General features: G+C 32.3%; 1 protein-coding gene and 1 long non-coding RNA gene across 2 annotated transcripts in view; both read left to right on the top strand.

Moving 5' to 3' along the window:
* LOC118186930 (otoferlin-like) overlaps positions 1-23,244 on the top strand; it is a 963,443-nt gene that overhangs the window by 34,555 nt on the left and 905,644 nt on the right. The window lies entirely within an intron of this gene.
* On the top strand, positions 4,882-12,823 carry LOC146998205 (uncharacterized). Its single transcript, XR_015040364.1, has 2 exons — positions 4,882-8,518; positions 12,681-12,823. It is a non-coding gene; the product is annotated as an uncharacterized LOC146998205 (long non-coding RNA).

The raw sequence follows: 23,244 nt of genomic DNA, 5'->3' as shown, positions 1-23,244 counted from the left end.
ATTTCCATGTTTTAAATGTTAAAAAATTAAATGAGATCATTTTTCAGAGGAATAAAGATGAATTTTGAGCAGAAAAATTAATGAATGCAGATGATATTAAAAATGCACATTTACATTATATCCCTCTGACAGTATTTTTCATGGAAAGTGAATTCAGATTTCGCACAAAAATTTCAAAAGCGTTTGGGTGAATATGTAATTTTACACATGGCTATAACGCAATGTCATATCGATAATTTATAAGTATCGTTTTTGATGATTCCTACTAAATCTCTTTTTTTTTCTCTTGAATGTTTGAACATAAAGGCATGAGAGTATAAAGTCTGTCCTGTTTTCGTAGCATAAACTAGTGTCAAATTCCTAACAGAGGTGGTATGAAGGCCACCCAACAGGGACAGTGGTTAATGACTCTGAGTGCTATACCGAAGTACCTGGGCTCGAATTCTGGAGAAGGCATTGATGTTTGTAAATGTTTAGTGTCTGTGCAGCATGGGGGTACTGTAAATATGCTGTTTCTCAAAATATGGGGCGGAACTGAGCTAAAGTCAGCATGTTACTTAACTGGTGCTCAAGGCTCTTGCCAACGACAGGCGCATTTGATTCCTTGTCGCGATGAATGCCGTGGGCTTGTGCTGACCATTGTCAGACAAGTGAGAGAGGTAACAACAACTCTAAGCGAATTATAGCTATGTCTGGACAGAACAATAGAATCTTAAAAAGTTTTTAAAACAAACCTTTCTATTAAATTTAGAACTGTAACATAAATGCACGACACGGGCTTACAAATCAGCCAGCTACTTGTTGCGATGTAACTTTAAGTAGCAGTAAATTCAAATTTAAAATTAAGCTAGTAGTCAAAGACGACACTATTTTCAGTTTAACGCGAAGTTGGCTCACAAATCCACTGCCGTAAGTGTTTAAATGTCGGTACTATATGCAAAGCCGAAGAATGAAATCTTATCTGAGCTAGTAAAAACCTAGGAACGTGGCCTCGACATGCAGAAACACGCTCTGATTTTCTAATTTAGAATCTAACAACCTCATGTTAAATACTGACAGCTAATTCGAATTCTGATAAAGAGCCAGAAGGGAGACGTAACTGTAAAAATCTAAATCATAAATAACTGATTAAATTAAATAATATCTTACATGTGTAACACTGGTAAAATATATTCACTGATGCATTGATAAGGTATTCGATATAATATTATAACATTCATATTGCAGTTCTTTATGTAATATAAACATTTCCAAAACCTTGTTGCTCATGATTATGGTATAAAACTGCTATAAGAAAATTATCAATTAAATAACTGTGTCTGTGCTCTAGTGTATAAATCTCATTTAATCCTAAATAAATATTATTAAAATATTATCAAATTAGAAGTAAGATGATTAAAGATGTTTGAGCTTTCTGACATCTGTAACCTGTTTGTGCAGTATTGATTCAGGTAACAGAATGCTGGACTTTAAAACTTTAAATAAATATAAAGATTTTATTCTATATTGTTACGTTATTTTCTCTCCTTTACTTCACGTTTGTAAGTACGGGGTTCGTGAGGATTTGGAGTGAATAATGACGACAGTACTTGATGAAGTACCGAAACACACTTTATTTAGCCAATATTAATCAGGACAGCTCCAAAATCACGTTTTACAGTTGTCGAAGAACTACTATAAACTCGCTGACACAATCAGCGACACAGCCTTCACACTATCAGGCTTCGAGGTCGAGACAGCTTCTGCAAAGGGTACAGCTCCCAACTCTGCTCGGTCGTTCTCGGAACTCCACGTACTCTCGAGATGCACTCGACGACACACAGTGCACAGCTCTCGACTCTTCGGTTCAGTCGTTCCCGGAGCTCAACACACTCTCTCTATGATACACAAACCGCGATACACGAAGAGACTCTTTCGATGAACTCGACGACCCACTCGGCACTCGTTGCCCGGCTGTCAACTCGATCGACTCCGCACGAACTGACTAACTCGAGACATTAACTATCCCGCACTGACTCCCTGCGTACCAGCAGGGTTTATATAGTTTTTGGCTTGTGTCGAGAACATTCTGGGCTAAACCGGTAGGAATTCGTTCCAGAAGGTTCTCCATCCGTCCATGGCATATCGCTAATTTTATCGCCAAATATCGCCAAATGGGCGATTTCTCGCCAAGTGTGGCAACCCTGCCTTGCCTTGCCATTTTATGGCAACTCTAAATCTGCTTTGCGGGGAAGCTATCTTGCCTCGCCTGGACATTTCGTAACAATATTTTATTACCAAATGTTGCTAATTTCTTGATAAGTGGTAGTGGGGTGTGAATAAATTCCAGAAGCTAATAATAAATTGACTATTATATTCTGTATTTCGGAACACACTTTTTCTTAAAATTATTATCCCCTGCCAACTTGCATACGAAGATAAGAGAAATAATGCCTTCGATTCAAAAATTCGATACTGGGTTTCCAGGAAATAAGCACGAACCAGGGTCCGCACAATATGCTTCTGCTATTTATAGAAGGATATCTGTCCGCTTGTGTGTCCGTGTATGACGAATTTTTTGTCAACGATAGCTGTTATATGAAACATGCAGAATTTTCCATTTTACACATTTAAGTATTCATATAAAGTACATTCATATAAAGAAATAGTTAAATTTTGGGTCAAATTGGAGATCTTGAAGTGGTACTTCATAGGAAACCTATAGCAGGCTTGAATGGAAAACCGGAAATGCTTGAAGCCCGTAACAGGTTTTCATGATAAACAATATTACAATATAATCCAAAATTTGGAATTTTAGTATTAAAACTTGTATATAACAAGATATTAGATTGTGGCTAAAATTGAATATCGGACGTGATAGTACTTTACTTAAAGCTGTGCATAGATTTTCGTAAAGAAATAGATTATAAGATAATTGAAAATTTCTCAAATTTTGTATTTACAATAGTTAGCGAATGAGAACAACACGTTGCACTTCTAAGCATTAAATGCATTATTGGTATTTTGCCAAATACAATGAGAATAAGATCCTTATAAAGACAAGTCCTCGTTTTGAAACAATTGGATGAACTAACCTCAATCCTGAATTTTGTAATTGTTTGACTTTTGTCTCAGATCAGATTTCAGATCAAAAGGATGCTGCCTTGAAATATTAACGCTGTGTGTTGTTTTTATATAAATATTACAGAAAATATAAATAATATAGCGAATATAAAAAGAAAGGTATAGCAATACTTAACATTCTATGCTAAAGATATGCTGCTTTTCTAAATTTTGCGATTAAATGATTAATTTGTGAATCTGAAAAACCTATATCACCGAAGGATATACTCCGACCGAGGAGATATTTTTAAATCAAGGCACGATCACGGATGTGTACATGAATACGTATAGTTATCATTGTCCATTGTATTGGAGAATAGAATAATAAATTCGAAAAGTGGTTGTAATTAACATCGAGCTATACACGAATAAGATTTAAACAAATTGAATTTTATTTAAAAAGGATCAACAAGAAGTGATAGTTTATTTAAAAGTCATAGCTGTTCCGGTAATTCCGTGTCTTAACTTGAAACTGGTGGAAGGTCATGTGTCAACCGAATCAAACAGTATAAAGTGATTCAAATAAATTAATTTGAAAGGAAAATTAAAACCTGAATGAAATGTCCCGTCCATACAGTGATCTTTATAACTGCTGAGAATACTGTACAGAATAAAGTCAAGTTGAGTTGTATGTGATAGTGTGGTAAATAATAATATGTTTGTTTTACGTGTTCCGTCTGGAGAGGCTCCCATATTAAGCAGGGGGAGGGCAGCCAATCGAAGTTCTACAAGAGGATTGTAGTCAACGGTTGCTACCGCCACGGGGACTTCAATCCGAGACGGTAGACTCCAAAATTTTTCTTTATAACCACTGCTACCCCCCGGGCGCAAGGGGTCACCACTTCCAGCTGCCAGGGATCACAGTGGCGAAGAACATGAAAACCTGGAGATCTGACCGGTCGTTGAAAATACTACCCACCAGTTTAAGGGAAGCCATACTGGTCTTATACAAAGCTTACTCCAACCCACCCAGACTGGGCCAATGAAGTTTCGTCTCAAGGTATCTCTCAGCTGAGCAAGTTAATCCTCCAGACTCGTGATTTTATGCCCCCGTGATCGAGACTGCAGAGGTATAGATCTGAACCAGTATTTCACAGGTTTTCCTGCGTCGACCCGCCAGGGGTATACTGTAGTAAAGAATTAATAAACAGCTAAAACTGAGTTGAAGTGTAAGGAAAGGTTGGATATATATTTATATGATTGACTTTTGATATGAAAAGTGACGCATTGTAAAAGCGATTTGACGCAAAAGTGAGGAGCTAAAATCAAAATTTTACATTTTTGACATGTAGCTCTATATGCCAATAGGAGGGATTTTAGGGTGATGAGATTTTATCTGGACACATAATTGTAAGCGTAAGGCACAAGAGTTTTCATTGCATTATTTAGAAATGCATTTATTCGCGAGAAACATTTTAACATCGATATAGATAGACTACTCTTTCTTGTATAAAAGTGGAAAAATACGTGTCTAGCAGAGGGAAGAAATAAATTTTATCTTGAGTCAGCTCATTTTCTCTTCTACTCCAAACGTGTATTACATCTTTTATTCTTAGAACAATAAATGCTTCGATTTGTAGAATTATATATCTTGCAGAATCCTACAGAGGACGAAAAAGAATGTATTTAGAAAAAATTGCCGCATTATAGTGAAAAGAATCCACAGTAGTAATCATTTGAATAGAAAGAAAATATGTAGAATATAATTATTTTTTCTTGCATATTTTTGAAATTTTAAATGAAAAACTATTGTAAAATTTATTGAATGTATTCAAAATCTTGAACCTATAAAAATTTAAACTGTAAATTTCTAATTCTCTTTATAAATACCTTTATAAATTCTTCTTACAAATGACAAATTATATTATGAAGAAGGATCTAAACTTTTGTTTCTGAGAAGGTGATTTGACGGCTCCTATAATTAACAGCTATTATTATTTTTTCATTTTCTTAATACTGAAATTTCATCGAGGGATGGTTTTGAAAAGTGAAAGTAAAATGAAATAACAACATGCAAAAAGTCGTTCTCCCTTTATGGAAAGGATTTTGATACTTAATTTTATGCATAAAGGTAGCGTTTTCTGCCACGATTTGCTTTTGTCTGGATGGTCTTGATTCTTCCCCATAGCTCTCGCTCCATTTCCTAAGAAAGTCAATTTTTTCTTAGCAACTTGTATCGATTTAAACGCATTCCTCTTGGGTCCTTTTCCAAAATTTTTTTAGCAACTCGTGCCAATTTAAACGCACTGCTATGGGGTCATTTTCCAATGTCCGTTGAGTGCTATTAGATGCCATGTTTTTAAGGCTCGTTTTAAGAAACCGAAAGCACAAAAATCGGCGGGAGAAGCATCAGATGATTTTACAGATATTTCTTCAAATAAGATATATTTTTTCCCTATTTCTGAGTCTTTCTTCTAAATAAACGGCATTTTACTCAGAAGTGTGACTAGAGAAACTAGAGGTGTGACTAGAGAAATAAAAACATATAAAACTCAACTTATCCATGTGCTTTAAAATATATAAGGCTTAAATTTCTTCTTCAAAACTTTGTTCCAAAGTATTTTGGTCATAATTAGAACTAATTTTGGACCTTAGATGAGGCATTTTTGAGTTATAATTTACCGTTGTAACAGAATCGTTCAACTATCAAGAATCGTATTGAGAACCTTTCTGTACTTGACGCTCTTACTGGCGATCATTTTCGACAGTTGAGTCACAGAAAACTGATCTTTCTTCATTACAGTCATTTAAATACACTCATGCCTCATCCGATCACAGCATCGGAGCTACAACGCCTAAGAATCAAATTAGATACAATACAGAGAAGCTGGCTGTTGTGCATGACCCGAGCATTTAGAACTATCTCCATAGAGGTGCTATCCGTATTAGCGGGCGTCCCTCCTCTTTCCTTATCCTATAAATTATTTTTCGAAAATTTTTTACTAAGGACTAACAAGCAAGTTTTTAAAACCTACGAAGAGTACTTTGTAACAAGAAGCGCCTTTGAAAAACTAAATATCAATTTAATTCACCCAAAGGAGAGAATATCGATCCCTTATATTAATATGACACCAACAATAGGAGAAATGGACATATATACGGACGGCTCCGGGATTGGAGAGGAAATTGGATTGGCTTTTGTTGTAGATTTTCATGGATGAGAAATAGAAAATAGAAAATACTCGTAGAAACTAGACGAATTTAACTCTATTTATCAAGCCGAATTAGCCACCATCTTAAAAGAGATGAATTGGATGAAAAGAAACTTGTCAAGGCAGCATACAATTTAGATTTATTCGGATTCCTTATCAGCATTAGAAAGCCTCTCCAGCCCGGAACAGCCGAGTTTTGATATTCAAGAAATGAAAGAACTCTATAGGGATCTTTCCAAAAAAAAAAAAAAATCAAATAAAACTTAATAAACTCCCTTAAATGGATGAAAGCGTACGTTGGATATGAGGGAAATGAGCGGGCGGACACCTTTTGCGAAAGGGGCTACTACTGAGATAAATAGAAAGAATAGATTATAAGGAGATCCTAAACGGAAAGCAACAAGGAAAATTGATCTATGTATACAATAAAGAATGGAATAAATATGGAAAGATTTAGACCATAGAAAGGACTACTTAGAAAACATTGAATCTTAAAAAAAAAAAAAAAAAAAAAAAAAAAAAAAAAAAAAAACGTAACCGATAAAGACCTTTGCAGATCCTTTCAGGTCATGGTAGATTCCCGGCTTACTTAAACAGATTTTAAATTACAGAAATCGCAAACTCTTTACTACGTGTAGAGCTGAGAAATAACAGGAAGGAATTTCAAGGAAGATGTGAATTAACAAAGGACCTTAGGCGTAGCAAGAAGGATTTTAAAGACTTGCCTTATACTGAAAATGAAGGCAAAAACATGGCAAAAGAGATCATGGAAAGAATGAATAAAAACGCAGTCGCAATTGAAATAGAACAATAACAAAGAACACCCAATATGGCTGCTACTGGAGACTTCGTTTATTTACGTTGTGTTGTTCTGTATGTTTTTCCTTCGTGGCCTGTCTAGAAAATTCATAAGGCGAGCTTAAGCTTGCCAGGAGGTTAGACAGCACCATACCTACCTACCTACCTACCCATACCTCATCGAGCGTTACCACAAATTTCCATTTAGCAGCTGCTAGGTGTTTTTCATATAATTTAAAATTTTCCCCCTCCAATATATTTGGGAAAAAGCGAAAAAAAAAACTTAAGGTTTAATCATCTTCTTCAACATAAAATATTTACGAATAATTTTACTTACAGTGATGGTAGACATTCCCAGTTTTGATGCAATGGACCTTTGAGTGGGTGGATTTTCTTCAGAAAAGGAAACCCTGCCTTTCCCTTCCATTTTCTGTTAACCTTAACCCCGCTTTGAGGGAAGGGTATCTTATCGCTGCTGGGCATTTCGTAACAGTAGTATATCACAAGTGAAAATCTGGTTATTCTTTTTCGACATATAAGCTAGCACAAGGAAAGGCCTAAAGTGCCTTCAGTTGAGTTTCCGAAGCATATTTAAAATTCCTTCCAATTAAAACTATCGCCGAGTGTAGTGTTTAATGACATTGCCTGGCGTAACAATGGGCCCGGCCTCGAAACGCGGTAAAGGCATGGATGTTTATATTTTTGTGCAGCAAAGGACACTCGAAATACACCGCGCGCCGAAAGTTCTCTTGAGAGGTTGATCAGAAGCTCCACTTTCTTGATATTTAGCCGAATTCGCATAGTTGTAGAATATGATTCTTCCGCCATTTTCACTTTTAGCTAGACGCTTTTTCCTTTTCAGATTTAATATATGAAAAATACCTTTATCTGAAATGCAATAACCTCAATCTTTATACCTCTTTAGAATTTGTTGATGCGAATATTTTTCCTCGGAAATTTGCATTTACATAGCCTTCAAGCTATCTATCACTTGGAAGCTATTTCCAAAATAAATCCTTCATTCTGCATTTCATTGAAAACAAAATAATAGTAAGCGATTATATTGAAAATGCCAAACCTTTATCTCAAAATGCTATTGAGAAAATTTAAATAGAAATCGTTTCCATAAAATTTGAACGGCCATCTGTAGCACAAATAGACACAAACGCAAGCAAGTACACTGTAAAAAAAAACCTTGAAGTTTACAGACAAAAGTCTTGTATAGTTACAGAAATGCGATCAATTACGAAGGAAATACCTGTAACGAACACAGAACCAAACGAAACTGTAAACTCTACAGGAGTTTTTCAAGAAGTTTTGCTTGGATTTTGTCCGTAGCGTGTGATCACGTGGCTTAAAACGACTGAGAGAGAAGAACCAATCAGGAAGAAGGTGGAAAAACAGCGTCTTAGCGGGAGAGTTCAACGATAGTCGCCATGTTAGCCATTATTTTTGCTATGGTCGAGGTAAGTTCGAAATAGTGTTTGACGTGTATTTTACTAATTTTATGTAATGTATTTGTTATGTTCTTTACACTATCTATAATTAAATTCTTTTAATGTTTAGCTTATAATTCTAATGCTCCTAAATAAACCTGTGTTGAATTATTGTTAGAGTTTAAATCACAGAGTTTATGTTCCATTTAGTAAAATAACAACTTTTATTCGTTACATCTGCAGGTGTCTGCAGTTAAACTGCTCATATTTATAAACAGAAACAAATTTGTTAATATGTTAGTTTAAAAACAAATAAGCTTAATATTAATGTTCTATCTATAGTCTAATAATTCTCATGTTAAATATTTATGTATCTTTTAAAACATATCGCGTTAGAATATTCATATTTTTCATTTTGTTGACAGATGTAACATTATTATTCCATACATGTTATCATTAATCCCAGCGTGAACTGCTTTAGAATATTTTTCAGAGCATTATTACACTATGTATGTTATTATTAATCTCAACGAAAAAGAAAAAATAAATGTAATATATTTAAAAAATTCGACAAAATAACTTAACATACATTAAAAATGGAATATCATTTCATTAATACATGCGATAAGTTCGCCTTAAAAGATTATATAGTCGGATAGCAATTACATATTTGTAAAAGTATTCAATATATATTATTTTTTGTGTTAAAGATAGTTTTAATCCAGGACAGTCTTTACCAACTTATAAAGCATCTATTAAGTTACATTATAACCAACATTTACAAAAGGCAATCGAAATGCCGTGACTTTGACATATTTTTAACTATGATGTAACATACTAGGAACATTAAAGAAAAAAAATTCTATTTTTTCCTTTATGCTTGTTGAAAAGTAAAATATTAATAAAATGGTACAACATTCATTCTAGTACTTACAATGTAAATTTACATATAAATTTACTATAAATTTTGGTGCAAAGTTCATTATAAAATGCATTTGCTAATATTTAATAGTTATAGCATTCAATATCAAATCATGGAAATATTAGTAATGATACGTCAGTTGCATATATTAATTTCAATACTCAGCTCAATGCCAAATTTCTTCTATATCTGAGATAACATGTATTTTTTGAAAATAATTATTTTGTGTCATCTTTTCATTTAAAAATCTCTTTCAGATATATTTTAATGTGAATTATTTTCAAAATTATCCTCATTAGAATGAATGTTGTTCTCTTTATTATGTTTGAAACTGCCGTTACGCTAAAAAATATATTCAGAAAACTATTTATTGCTGAATGTTTAAAATAAGTTCTACTGCTCCTTTTTGACAAAGAGTATCCATTTGAATTGCAGTTGGTTTTAATTAATCGTTGGTTGTATTTTTAAGAACTACTTGATAAAATTCAACAAATTAGTTCAATCTATGAGTTCATCTGAAAAACCTAAAATTTTTATTCCAATTCTGTCATGTGTATATATTTCAAGAATGAAAAAGAATTACAAATTCACTATCCAACAATACTGAGTAATATGTTGTTGATATAGCCAAACTTAAAATGACCCATTTTAAAACCAGATTAAATAAATCATCGCGTATTTTCGGTGATCGAATTTCTTTGGCGTTAAAAGTGTCATAGATTTAGTAAATCCAAGGGTCAACGTAAGCTCAAATATTTTTTTTTCATAGTTCATATTTGCTAAGTTATAAATTTTGCTGATACAAAAGTTATGTAACTTATGCAAACATATGCTTAGAGTATTTGAACTAGTGTTGAAAAATCACTGGAATTTAAAATGTAATTGACAGTATGCCTTAAAGCTTGTTTTGGTAAAAGCATATTTATGGGTGCCCCTTGGCAAAATTTGGCGATTTTTGGCAGTACATGGATACAGAGTTTGTGCAATTCTTTGACCATGTTATTTTAGCTTGTGTAGCGACAATTTGTGTGCCAAAACCGCCGCTACACAAAGACAGATTGCACATACTCGGTATCCATGTACACATCGACCTATTTTCACTTAAAAAAAATCTGTGAATTGTACAAACTTGGCATCGCGCACTCCCTTGACTTTATCCATGTACACATCGACCTATTTTCACTTAAGAAAACATCAGAGAATTGCACAAACTTGCGCTCCCTTGATAATACAGGAAGCACCCTTCAATATACTCTAACTGCTGTTTTTCATAAATTAAAACATTTTAGGCATTTAAGATATCTTTCTGTAAGTTACAACTAAATGAATGACTCTTAAGCATAAAAATTTCAAATTTTTATGCTTAAGAGTAGAAGGAGTTATACACTTTTTAAATAACAGTGTCAGAAAAATATACTTTTTAAAATATGTAAACCATTGTTTGAAGTATAGAAAAGCCTTCCTTAGCAAGTATACCTCTTTAAGTGATTATGTCAAGTATTCTGGTGATACAAACATTGATATTAATTATCACTGAGAATCATGCTTTGTGAAGTAACCACCTCCATTAAATATCAAAATTGTACAAAATTATGGAAAAGTTATAGAGTGGTTTTACTGTATACTTAAAGTATATCATATCACTGTTAGATATTGATGATGTAAAAGATATTATCTAATCATAAATATTTCAAGCATTAAATAGCTTAGTGTAAGTCAATAAGATTTCAGATTCTGACTTTGTACCCTGTCTTTCACTATGTAATATTTTTCTAGCAACTGTGTTAAGTACCAGTAAGTAAGTTTGTCTTAAATACCACTTAATGTAATCAGGTATCATCTGTTCTGTCTGTAAAACTTAATCGTAATAAATGAACAAATGAATATCTGTAAAACTAAAGATGACACTCTATGTAAAAAATACAAGTATTAAAATGTCTATGAGAGGAACATTTAAAATATTAAATCCACGATCAATTTTTGCGACATCTAAGATAGAAAATACCCAAACTGACTAGTTAATTCAGAGGATGAATGCATGTAACATCATTGTTCATGTGTTTGTTAATTGTGTAAGTATTGGAGTTCATGCATTAATTGTTGATAACTATATTATTGGCCTTATATATATATACTTGCATTTCAAAATTTTGTATATTTTGCCAGTGAGCTAAGTATTAAATGCTGTTACGTATAAGTTCATATTATGTGGAAAAGTAGTTTTTTTTTAGTAGTAACACTTTCTGAGAATTTTTTAATGTTGATCATCAAGCTTAAAGCATATGGCTGAAATTACCAGTATTAACGATAATTTAATTATTCTCCTGTTTCAGCGTTTCTTAAACTTTTTTCGAATAGAGATTATGTGAATTATCGTAATTTGTGAATCACCTTGCTGCTGTTCCCTTCAAAAGCAATTTTTTAGCATATATTACTACTAGTACACTTATATTTTAATATATAATTAAAATCCGTTATATTTCATAATTAAGTCCATTGAAGAAAAGTTATATTTCTAATATTTCAAGATTATTAATGAGAAGGATGATTTGTAATTCTTGCATGGCTCTTCTATATTTGGATATATGATGGTAAGACCACAGTCTTAGTGGATATATGATAGTATATTTGGATATATGGTGGTAAGTACCACAGTTATAGTGCTTTAAATCCATCTTTTACTGCTAAGACTGAGTGGGAAGTCTGTAAGTAGGGTAACCAATAATAAATTTCATAAAATGTCTATCTTACGAGAAAAGGTGATAGATGATTGTCATATGTAACTTTTTAAACTCTGAGATTTTTCAACTAAATTTTTTTGTCTCCTTTGGAAACTTCGGAGGACCATGAGGGCAAGCTGTATGATCCACAGATTGAGAAGTGCTACTTTAATACATTTCAATTTCTAGAGAAATTAATCTTAAAAAAAATCTGATCATTATTAAAACTACTTTACAGATCTATTTTATATTACAAATAAATATAGTAAATATCTAATAAACCTCAAATTATTTTCTGCAAAATGAATTATTTAAATTTGTAGTGTTTTGGCTTCAAAAATGGATGATACATGCAATTTATGATTTCATGAAAGAACCAAAAGGAATCTTGTTTGCAATTTAATTATTTAATTTAAAAAAAAGATTTAAATCATTTGGAATATGTGCAAGTGCATGCAATTATTATGAAGAGATTCTAAATTAAAATGTCACATAACAAATTTAGAATATGTTATGTACTTCTAACGAATGTGATTTTTTCTTTATTTAGGAGCCATGCTTTGAATCCTAAGAAGAAGAGGACTGCACCTTCACAACTAGTTAAAAATAACAATAATATAAATTTTACCTATTTTTTATTTTATTTTCCTTTTGGATAGTTTTCAAATAAAAATAAACCTATTTTTGTTTCTATATTCTGTGTATTGGAATAAAGAGTCGAAATCCATTGCAATATCCAATATTTTCAAAATATGATATTTTTTGAAATAAAATATATGATTATGGAATATTACATTAAAATGAAATGGTTCCTTATGTAACCTGTATGTTACACTAAAAGACTTCATCGAATACTTGTAAAGTAATGAGCAAATACTAAGTTAATATCTTGTGTGAATGAATACTATCTTACAGAATTTTTTATTCCATAAAAATCTATCTAAAAATATAATTTTGTTGAATGAAGATTTAAACATTTTTCCCGGAGATTTAAAAAGTCGTTTGAAATAATGATAACAAAAACATTAATCTGAACCATTTAATAAATGAATAGAAAATTTTGAGAACAATTAAATCATCCACAGGAATTTTGAAATAATCATCGTATTTTTGACATCAGTTAAAGAAAGAAAATCTGAGTCATTTTGATTATAGTGCTAAATTAGTTCCATTAATAGTAGGATAGAAAATTAAAATTTTAAGGAGCCATTATGCATTATCAATTTTTCATTGAAAAATTTTTAGTTTATTACTACTATCATATCAATTATTAATGCTGAATTCTTTATCTTCAGTTTTTACATTCTTTTCTTAATTTTCTAGGCATAGCAGAGAAAAATATAATTATACGATCAAGGCATTTCCAAATACATTATATTTTCTTCCTTAAATTTTTAAGATCATTCTATATTCATCATGTATTATAGACACAGTATCAGGGGATTCTGTTCAATTTTTCAGTTAGAATTTGGGACGAAGTTGTGAAGTCATATCTACATTAAATGCTTGAATTGATTATTTGAAATATGACAAAGCAAGAGAGGGCCATCTGTCCAAGGAAAGGAATATTTTAAGGAAAACTTCATGTTACACAAACATTTACACAGGCAGCCCATTCTCTAGGATTTAAATCTAGAGCCAAATGCTAGTGTTCAGCTTACTGTCTGGCTGCCTGTAGGCAATAAATGTTTTAGTAGAAGGAATACTTGAAAAATTAAATTTAGGACTAACTAATTCTTCAATTTTGTATTCAATGAGAAGAATGTAAGTTATTAATAAAGTTTTAAATCTGGGAAAATACCTGTACAACTGTCCGATTAATTAATCTATTATTTCAATTAATGGTCAGTAGCAGAAGAGATTAAAAAGCATTTATGCCTAAAAGAATTATATGTTGTAATTAAAATGAATAATGCAATTAAGCATGAAAATAATTTTGGATAGCTTGTGATAACTGAATTTAAGTTCATTGTTGAGTTACATAAGTAATTTTTTTTAGAATTTGAAAAAATATTTAGAATTGTTTATTGAAACAATTTCATTAAAATATTTTTTTACTGTAATCATATCCAATTGCAGTCTCTTTAGATTACACTGTTGGATATAAGGAGAATGATTTGGTTTAGTTTACTTAAGTATGGCAAAACACACTAGGACTCTGCCTAAGTGGAGAAATGCCTTTGTGGAGGACTTTCGAAGGGAAACTGACTTATATACATGATACACATGGAGAAAACCATGAAAATACCCATACAACCAGCCCATTCGCGGGATTTGAACCTCGGACCGAACTACCAGTGTTCAGCGGAGGAATTCTAGAACATTACTAATTTATTGCCAAAAAACCATTAAGTCTAATACACAAGTTTTTTTTCCAGCTATTTCGTGATGCATATGTAACTTTGAGATGTCTTAAAATTCAATAAATGAAAGTAATGCAGATGTAAGAAAAACAAAATTTGAGCTTCTTTTTAACATTGGAAATATTTTGAAAGAAAATATTGTATATCTTTTAGAAAATCTAAGGTATTTTTCCTTAAAAAAAAAAAAAACTTAATATTTAAAGTTACATAACTTCCCTTTCCCCACAAATAAATAAATGCAGCATATTTTGTTACAAGCAGTAGCTGTAGACATTTCACATAAAACATATGTTCTACATGTGTAATTATTTATAGTAATATTACAATCAAAATATTTAATATTTAGGAATACATCATTTTTGTATTTTGTATAAGACAAATATGTTCTATATGCATAATTATTTGGAAGAACTTTTAAGTAAATTATCTGCAACTTTTACATATATATCCTTTAAAATTTCACATGAAAATACATGTTGTTACATAATCACTTGCAATAACCTTACAAGCAGAACACTAGTAATCTACAAATATTCCCTTTAGTAATTCACATTCAAAAATTACGATCTACTTACACTATTATTTCCTGTAATCTTTACAGATGTTTACATTGGTAAATCACATATGAAAAACATGTTATACTTACACGATAATTTCCTGTAACATTACAGACCAAAGATCTGTAACCTTTACAGGCATATGCTTCGGTAATCAACATACAAAAACTTTGTTATGCCTACAGAATAACTTCCTGTAACATTACATGTCAAACATCTGTAACCATTACAGGTATAATCTCTGTAAAGTTACTAAGAAAATTCCTGTTTTGATTACTCAAATAATCCATGGCATCCCAGTTTCCACGACTTTTCTTAGTAACTTTACAGATTTTTTTTTACAGTGTAACAATTCAATCGCTGAAGGATTAAAAAAAGTATCTTATGTGTATATGTTACCATGAAAGTCGAAAATTGGAGATTGTCGACTTTCACCGGAGAATGTCAACATTCACCAAATACGTCGGTGAAAGATCGAATATTGCTTTACATTCTTGTACATTCGGACCCTCACCGGTGCATGTCGACAATCACAAATACGCTCTGGTGTAGGTCGAAAAGATAAGAGTATATGTACACGCTGTCATTGCAAAAGGAAGTGTTCCACAAATAAATGCAGTTGTAAAAGCAAGGGCCTCTTCTGCAATTCAAAGTGACATAATAGTTTAAGTTGTTGCAATAAATAAGATTTGAATCACGTAATTTAGTAACTTCTATTATTTTCCTTTGTCATTTTTTTAAACTTCTATTACTTTCCTTTCTCATTTTGAATGTACTATGTGTTTTAAGTTCTTATGTTCTTAAGTTCTTATTTTAAGTCTCAAGTGCGTTTTTTCGCGACTGAATTACGGAAAAAAAAATTTAATATTCTTATATGTAATGTTCAACATTCACCATTAATACATGGTAAATGTCGACATTTACCGGTGTAAGTCAGAAATAAGAGTATTTGGAAAATATTTCGGACATACACCAAGCGACTATGTGAATGTTGACATTCACCGGTGAAAGTCGACATTCTCCAGATTTCGGTGTTTCACCGTAAGATATAACCACACCGTAAGATACCACATAACTTCCTTTTACAGTCTATTAAATTATATACATTTTCTGCTACACTTCATTGTAACTTGTTTCCTCGAATTATTCCAGCTTAACTAACCGACTCCTTAAGGCAATTTGAAAATGGCATCGAAAGTTGTAAATCTGACACTAAAACGATCAACGACTGCAGAAATAAAGACCGGGTAAGGACTTTAAAACCGGGTAAGGGTTATATATATAAAAGTTTAAATATTTTTAATAAGAAGTTTTGAAGGCACATTTACTTTTTAAAGTGTACCTTAAATGCATGAACTTACGCCAGAAAAATTATTAATGAATTATAGACATCATCTCTCTTTATTTGATGGAAAAAATTGTTCCTTAATAAGTTTTACTTAATTAAAAATGAAGAAAAATGTTGTATTAGCTATTAAAGTATCATATCTTATTTTGTAATAAAAGACTGATTTTCTACACATCTCGCTACCGATATCACATTTATTATGATGGATTACGCTTTTATTCCAACTTATACTAAGCATGAAATAAGTCGAATGAAGGAGATTTGGAAAACATGTTTCGAAATTTTTAATAATAAACTTTTAAATCAAAATAATTTTGGGAAGGAAAATATCCATTCAAAATGTTAAATGTAATGTTTGTGTTTTTCAGATTTACTTCGATAGTATAACGTCATGTGTATTTTTGCCCCTGTTAGTACTCAAAGAGTATGTTTTCAGATGTGTATAAAATAACAAGAAATGATTCAAAAAATTTATTTTATGCGAAATAATTTAAGCTAAACAGTTTTGGTAAACCATGTTCAAGCCTTATTCTCATAAAAACTAAATTTGGCGCATTGCTATTTTTCCAATAATCATTTTCAAGGATAATGATAGTTACGAAAAAATTAGAGTAAAATGAACATAGATCTCCAAAAAGGTAAGTTGGCAATTGGTAGATTTAAATCCCGATGAAGGCATAGTTGATTAATCGCGTTTTCTTTTGTTTTCTAAAAACCTGTTGTTGTTGTTCGCTGATTGCCGTGCCGAAGGGTCCGAGTTTGAATCGCGGAGAAGGCATGGATGTTTGTAAATGTTTGTGCGGCTTGGGAGCTTTTTAAATATGTGGCTAGCCGAAAGTTCTCTCGAAAGGATGGTGGTAGGGGAAGAGGATAGGAGACCATCGGACCCGAACTCCTGGTTCCTCTCCATAAAAATTGGAGGCGGAAGTGAGCTAAATCGCCCTGTCACTTGTGCTCACGGTAATGTCCAACGACAGGCGTAAACTTGCGCTTCTTGCCACCAGGGATTTCCGGCATTTGGGCTGACTATAGGTGAGACAAGTGAGCATTAGCAACAAACAACAACAACTTCGTTATAATATTTGCATTTAGTAGAAATGGGAATTTAGGTGTGCGATTAAATCTAAAAATATATATATTTTGCTTAAGTGCTAGAATTACAGTAATTCCTTGCGTATTCTTTCCCTAGACTTTTAGCTTCAGACTCTAAAAAATTTAAAAGTATTCGCTTAATTTTCCCCTACCTTAATGCTTTCAAATGAGCTTCCCTAAATTTGAAAATGAATTCGCCTATGTGATTATTGCTTTCTTCTTACTGACAAAGACAAATCATCGCAAATTACCTACAAAATGTCCCGCAGAACATTTTCCTTCTAACTGTTCAACTTCATGCCAGCCTTACATAAGAACCGACCTATCACAGCGAAGCAAACACAAACTGACATTCAGTGTACGGTTTCACCGAGTCAGCTACTCATTCATTTTCTCTGTTTGTTTAAGGATGATTTGAGACTTAAGGAGTTACAGAGACAAAAATAAGAACGAGCGATATTCAAGTTACAGGAAAGTAGAATCAAGATAAATTATTAGATATTGTAATGCTAACATTACTATGCATTCTTATTGGATTGTGGGTTTCTTTTAAAGAAATAATATTTTGATTAATTACCTGTTTATTCCTGGTTGCTTTCCTTCTGTTACGCTCTTACCCTAAACGCGTCCTTTGGAAATTAAATTCTTCCAATAATTTTCCCCTTTCGATTTTCAGATGGCAAATTTAATAAAAGAATCTGAAAAATACCCTAGAAAATACAGCTATTAAGTCTTAGATAGAAAGTTTGCTTTTTTAATACAGAATATAAAAATATAACAACTGAAGGTATAAATAACAGTAATAGTTTTAAGAACTTTCTTTAAGTGTTTGGAAGTAATATCATAAAATGACATTTACGACGATTATCGTAGAAGTTTTTGAAACACTTTTTTTAAAATTGAATTCATTTACCCAAATTTTCATATATTCTGAGCAAGATAACGTGCGAAATTATATATTATTTCCAACTATTTTTCATGATAAGAAATACATATCAGCTTTAGATGTTCGCACAATTTACTACTGTTTTATGTCTTTTTTATTAACCAAAGAAACTACAGATAATGTTTCGAAAGGAGGAAATTCCGTGTCTGATGATAATTTATTCATTCATATTACTTTATGTGTTTTTTTTTTTTATTCTCCAGTAATTCTTTCTGATCCTTTTATGTACTTTTTCACTTCGAGATTTCGCTCCAGTGCTAAAATAGTACTCATTGCACTATTTTTATTTTAAATCTTATTGTTTTTGTTTGGGGTTTTCATAAGCTATCAGTATTATTTAGCGGTTTGGTTTCCTTCGTTTTCTATGTAGAATTGGATAATAACGTGTTTTCACCAGTAGTTTCATTTAGAGATGTAGTGATTTATTATTAACTAATAAAAACAGAAATTCGTTCACAGTTTACGAAAGACTGCTTATGAAGTTTATGAAGCTTATGAAGGCCCGGTGGCGCAGTGGCTAGCGCATCGCACAGCAGCAACACAGGTCCGGTGTGCGTAATGGCAGACCGCACATTGAATTGAACAGTGTTAAACGAATGTCGCATACTGCGCATGCCCAGGAAACAATTTGGCGTAATTACTATGTTGGCGCGATTTGAAAAGAAGATAAATACGGCATATGGTAGATGTACCGCCATCTGATTGTAAACAAATCTGGCGTTTAAATCTTCGTAGAGTATAATGTAAATGTAAATTAATTACTGTGTTAAAATACTATTTTTTGCTGTACTGCTCAAACAACTAGAAAGCTGAAATTATTGCGAAGTAATGTGAAGCAGTGTTTGCATTCAAAATGTAAAATATAATACATATGAAATTCTGCACATTCCTTTGGAACTGTACAAATTTTCGTTCAGAAAAAGACTGAAATTTAGGATATATTAGTTGAAAATTTATTCATTATACTTTTAAGCAAAAAAAAACAATTCAGGATTTATCATACATTCCATTCGTACATACATAAAGAAACACTGAGGAATATAATAAGTGCTTGCAAATAACACTGAAGAAATTTTACAATTCCTTAATGCTAGTTATTAAATTCTTTGAAATGAGAAAATAAAAGCGCGAATATACGCTAACAAACTAAGCGAGATACTTATGTTTACAAGTACTGAATTATAACATGTAAACAAATTACATTTAAATAACGAATTATTACGAACATATGTTAACAAATATTAAATGCACTGTTATTGACAAATTACAATGAAATATATATTAGAAAAATAAGCAAGTGCAATCGGTATGGACGTTAAAATAAGTAATAAGCAAAGTTCCACAACATTACAGTTGTAAACATCATTCGAACACACTCGACAGCCATGGTGATCACGAATAAGCTAGCGTAGGTTTGCTTAGTCGCCAATATTTCTCCCCGAGCCAAAGGTACACCATCAAGCATGCGCAGTAAGCGAAATTTGCTTAGCATTGTTCAACTCAATGTGCGGTCTGCCATTACGCGTCCGGGGTTCGATTCTTGGGCTGGGCAAGATCGACTCAGCCTTTCATCCCTTGATTTCCATCACTTGGATCGATAAAATGAGTGCCAAGTTCGCTTGGAGACTAAACTATGGGGCTCATGCGACAAGCTGACCACTTGTTCAGGGCATATGCTTACGCACTCAGGGGCCCACGGTCAAGAAAGCAGATTTCAGGCACTGCAGGCCTTGGCCCATTAGGGCTGTTAAGCCACTGAGTTTAGTTTGGCTTATTAAGTTTTCATTTTGAACATAATGTTGTTCAAAAACTAATTTCTGTTAAAGTGAACTATTTCTGTAGAGGACAGAACAAGAAACCACGAAATAAAAAGCTGCACCGTCATGACGACTTATTACGTGGGAAACTTTTAAATACTTACATAATACGAACGATATTACATAATTTGGTTACATAATATCAAAAATATAAAGTAATATCAATAATGTATCAATAACATAGCAATTGCATACTAGTAACATAATAGTTGTTTTTCATTATGTTTTGGTAATATAACAATTACTTATGATTAAGTAAATGCATAATAATAATATTTTATTACATAGTTATATGATAATGTAATGGTATTTATGCTGCTTTTAAATTGTCGCAGTTTATTGCAAAACAGTTTATTAGATTTTGGAGCTTTTGTCTAAGGATGTTACTTTTTATTAGTTGCTTGAACCATAGTTTGGGATTTTTGATGTATGTGGTTGAAAAATCTACGGTTTCAACCATATACATCTTTATAAATCTTTGCACATAAAATAACATCTTTATAAATCTTTGTAAATAAATACAACATATAAATCTTTATTTATATAATATCCAAACATATAATGATCGATAGTTCCTGTAGTATGTTTCTATACAGTAAATCCTTGCTGAACGCGGAAATGCCATACGCGTGTTATCTTTTATAGTCTCCATTTAATTTGTCTGTCTCGAGCATTTCCAAAACAGAGCATTTCGTGGTTCGCTGCAGAGCGTCTGCCGCGTTGCGATAGTCATGCTTAATTCCTGGTTTGAAAATTCCTTCATTCAAACATTCATGAAAATGTCAAACTTTGCTCAGAACAGCAAAACTTCAAAACTTCAAAACAAGATGTTGAAGCCCTCACGATCTCACGAAGTTTATTCCGTCCACCAAACACCACTTCCTTAATCCAACCAAGTATTCGTAAAACATTCAAAGAGTATTATATCAGACATGTTCCATATATCCACAAAGAAAGAAGTAGAAGAAGGCAAGCACGATACGCTAATAGCTGTTTGGAAGCAACTCAACGCAAGATTCCAAAGTAATTCCGTTTTCCATTCAGATTTTATAAAAATGTGAATTTCCTGCTTGTATGAGTGATTTCTCCGAACTAGCCGATTAAGATTTCAAGAAATTTTGACAAATCATGTAAATATTGTACTCGCGTAATTTTAAAATCGGTAATATAACTTCTGTTATAGCAGAAGTTTAGCCCCAGTTCTCTTTGATACTGACATAATTTTCCAACTAACTAGGTGTAATTTCTTTATATTTCATACTTGTAAATAACTATATATATTAAAAGAAACCTTTATTAAGTATATAAAAAGTAAACAAAATTATTAATCTAAATAAATTTAATACGAGTATACGGCAAGATAAATATATACGGCAAGATAAATTAATAAAATACAGCAAGATAAATTACTGTAATGTAAAGAAAAATATGTCTTGACGGCGAAACGTCCCGACGGCGAAACTTTCCAACGGCGAAACGCCCACTGTGAAATGGCGACGGCGAAAAGTCCTAGACCAACCCGACAGTGAAAGCAGTGGTAGTGAAGAAGATAAAGAGTCTTCAATCTACAAGAAGTGAAACCATTTGTCAAAAAAGACATAATAACTGACGCGCTGCCTACTGCGCTACCGAGGCTTAAAAGACATAATAACTGCCTGATTTCGTAATGGAGAGTAATTCAAATGAGAAAAAAAAAGATAATTTTTTATGATAGGTATTGAAAATTTTTCACTCTTGGCCGCGAAACGTACGTTGCGTCAGACATTGTCGAAAACAAAATTCCCCAGCTATTTAAAACATAATTGCATCATGTACCTTCGTTTTATGCAGTAACAGAAATCCTTTCAATTGACGTTTGTTTCAGTTTCCCCTTTTAATTACAATAATATTTACATTTGTATAAATTATAAATAATTTCTTAATGTGAACTACTTATACCTAACCCGTTTTATTCATAGAATGTTAATTTTACGGAATGGAATTTTACAGTACCCGCAATGGGTTAATAACATAACTCCAACGTTAGGCAAGGGTTCACTGTATAGTTTTATAATATCTGTCTAGCCTAATATTAGTTATCTAAAGCCTAATCTTAGTTAACTGAAGTGCAATTTATCTAGATGTTACATAAAGTTCTTGGGTGATTTTTCACCACTAACATTAGCTGTACAATTTAAAATAGAGCTTTATTTTATCGGAACTAATTTAGTCTTAGGAATTTCAGCTAAACCATGGTCAAACTTGTTCTCATAATAACTAAATTTGGCAGATTTTTTTCAGTAATCATTTTCGAGGATAATGCTAATCCAGGTATTACTGTAAATTTAAATTTATTCTACCTCACAACCTGTGAGAGTTAAACTGAAAATATTACAAAATAAAGTTACCAGTTCCCTGAACCTGGGGGTGAACACAAAGATTTCCTTTAAACGATTTGCAATGACAGTATCTAATCTCTTCTAATACGAGTTCGAGAATGATTACTAATAGCTACTCGAAATCTGAACTTACCAATTAAGTCTACCTTGCGATTTTACTCTTACGGGGAGAACAGCGGCTATTCGCCAAGAGATACGCTGGACGTTCAAGACACCCGACGTGAATCCAAACTCTCACATACGGTTACGAGCTATTCCTTCAACTTTATACACTAATGAAATAAATTAAGAGAATTTTTATATTTGATCTACGATCTCCAGAACTATTGGACAGATTTTAATAAAATTTGGTGTGAACATAGGTTTATATAATACAAACAAAATAAACATTCAACAGTTATAATAAACACACATGTTCGTGTATAACACTCATGGGAGTCTGAAGGTCTGAAACCGCGTTTGCAGAGGGCACAAAAGAAATGGGTTAATAGGGGGTATGGTCCCCTCTTACAGCCATACAGGCCTCGAAGCGTGATGCCATACTGGAAATAAGGCAGTTTATCAGTGCCTGTGGCAATTGGTCCCACTCATTCAGCAACGCTGTTTACAGTTC

The sequence above is a fragment of the Stegodyphus dumicola genome, chromosome 3, assembly GCF_044657685.1.
Source record: "Stegodyphus dumicola isolate Sdum_Otavi_A_Nest chromosome 3, ASM4465768v1".
In the NCBI taxonomy this organism is placed as follows: domain Eukaryota; kingdom Metazoa; phylum Arthropoda; class Arachnida; order Araneae; family Eresidae; genus Stegodyphus; species Stegodyphus dumicola.
The sequence above is the reverse complement of the archived record's forward strand: the minus strand, read 5'-3'. Positions and strand labels throughout refer to the sequence as shown.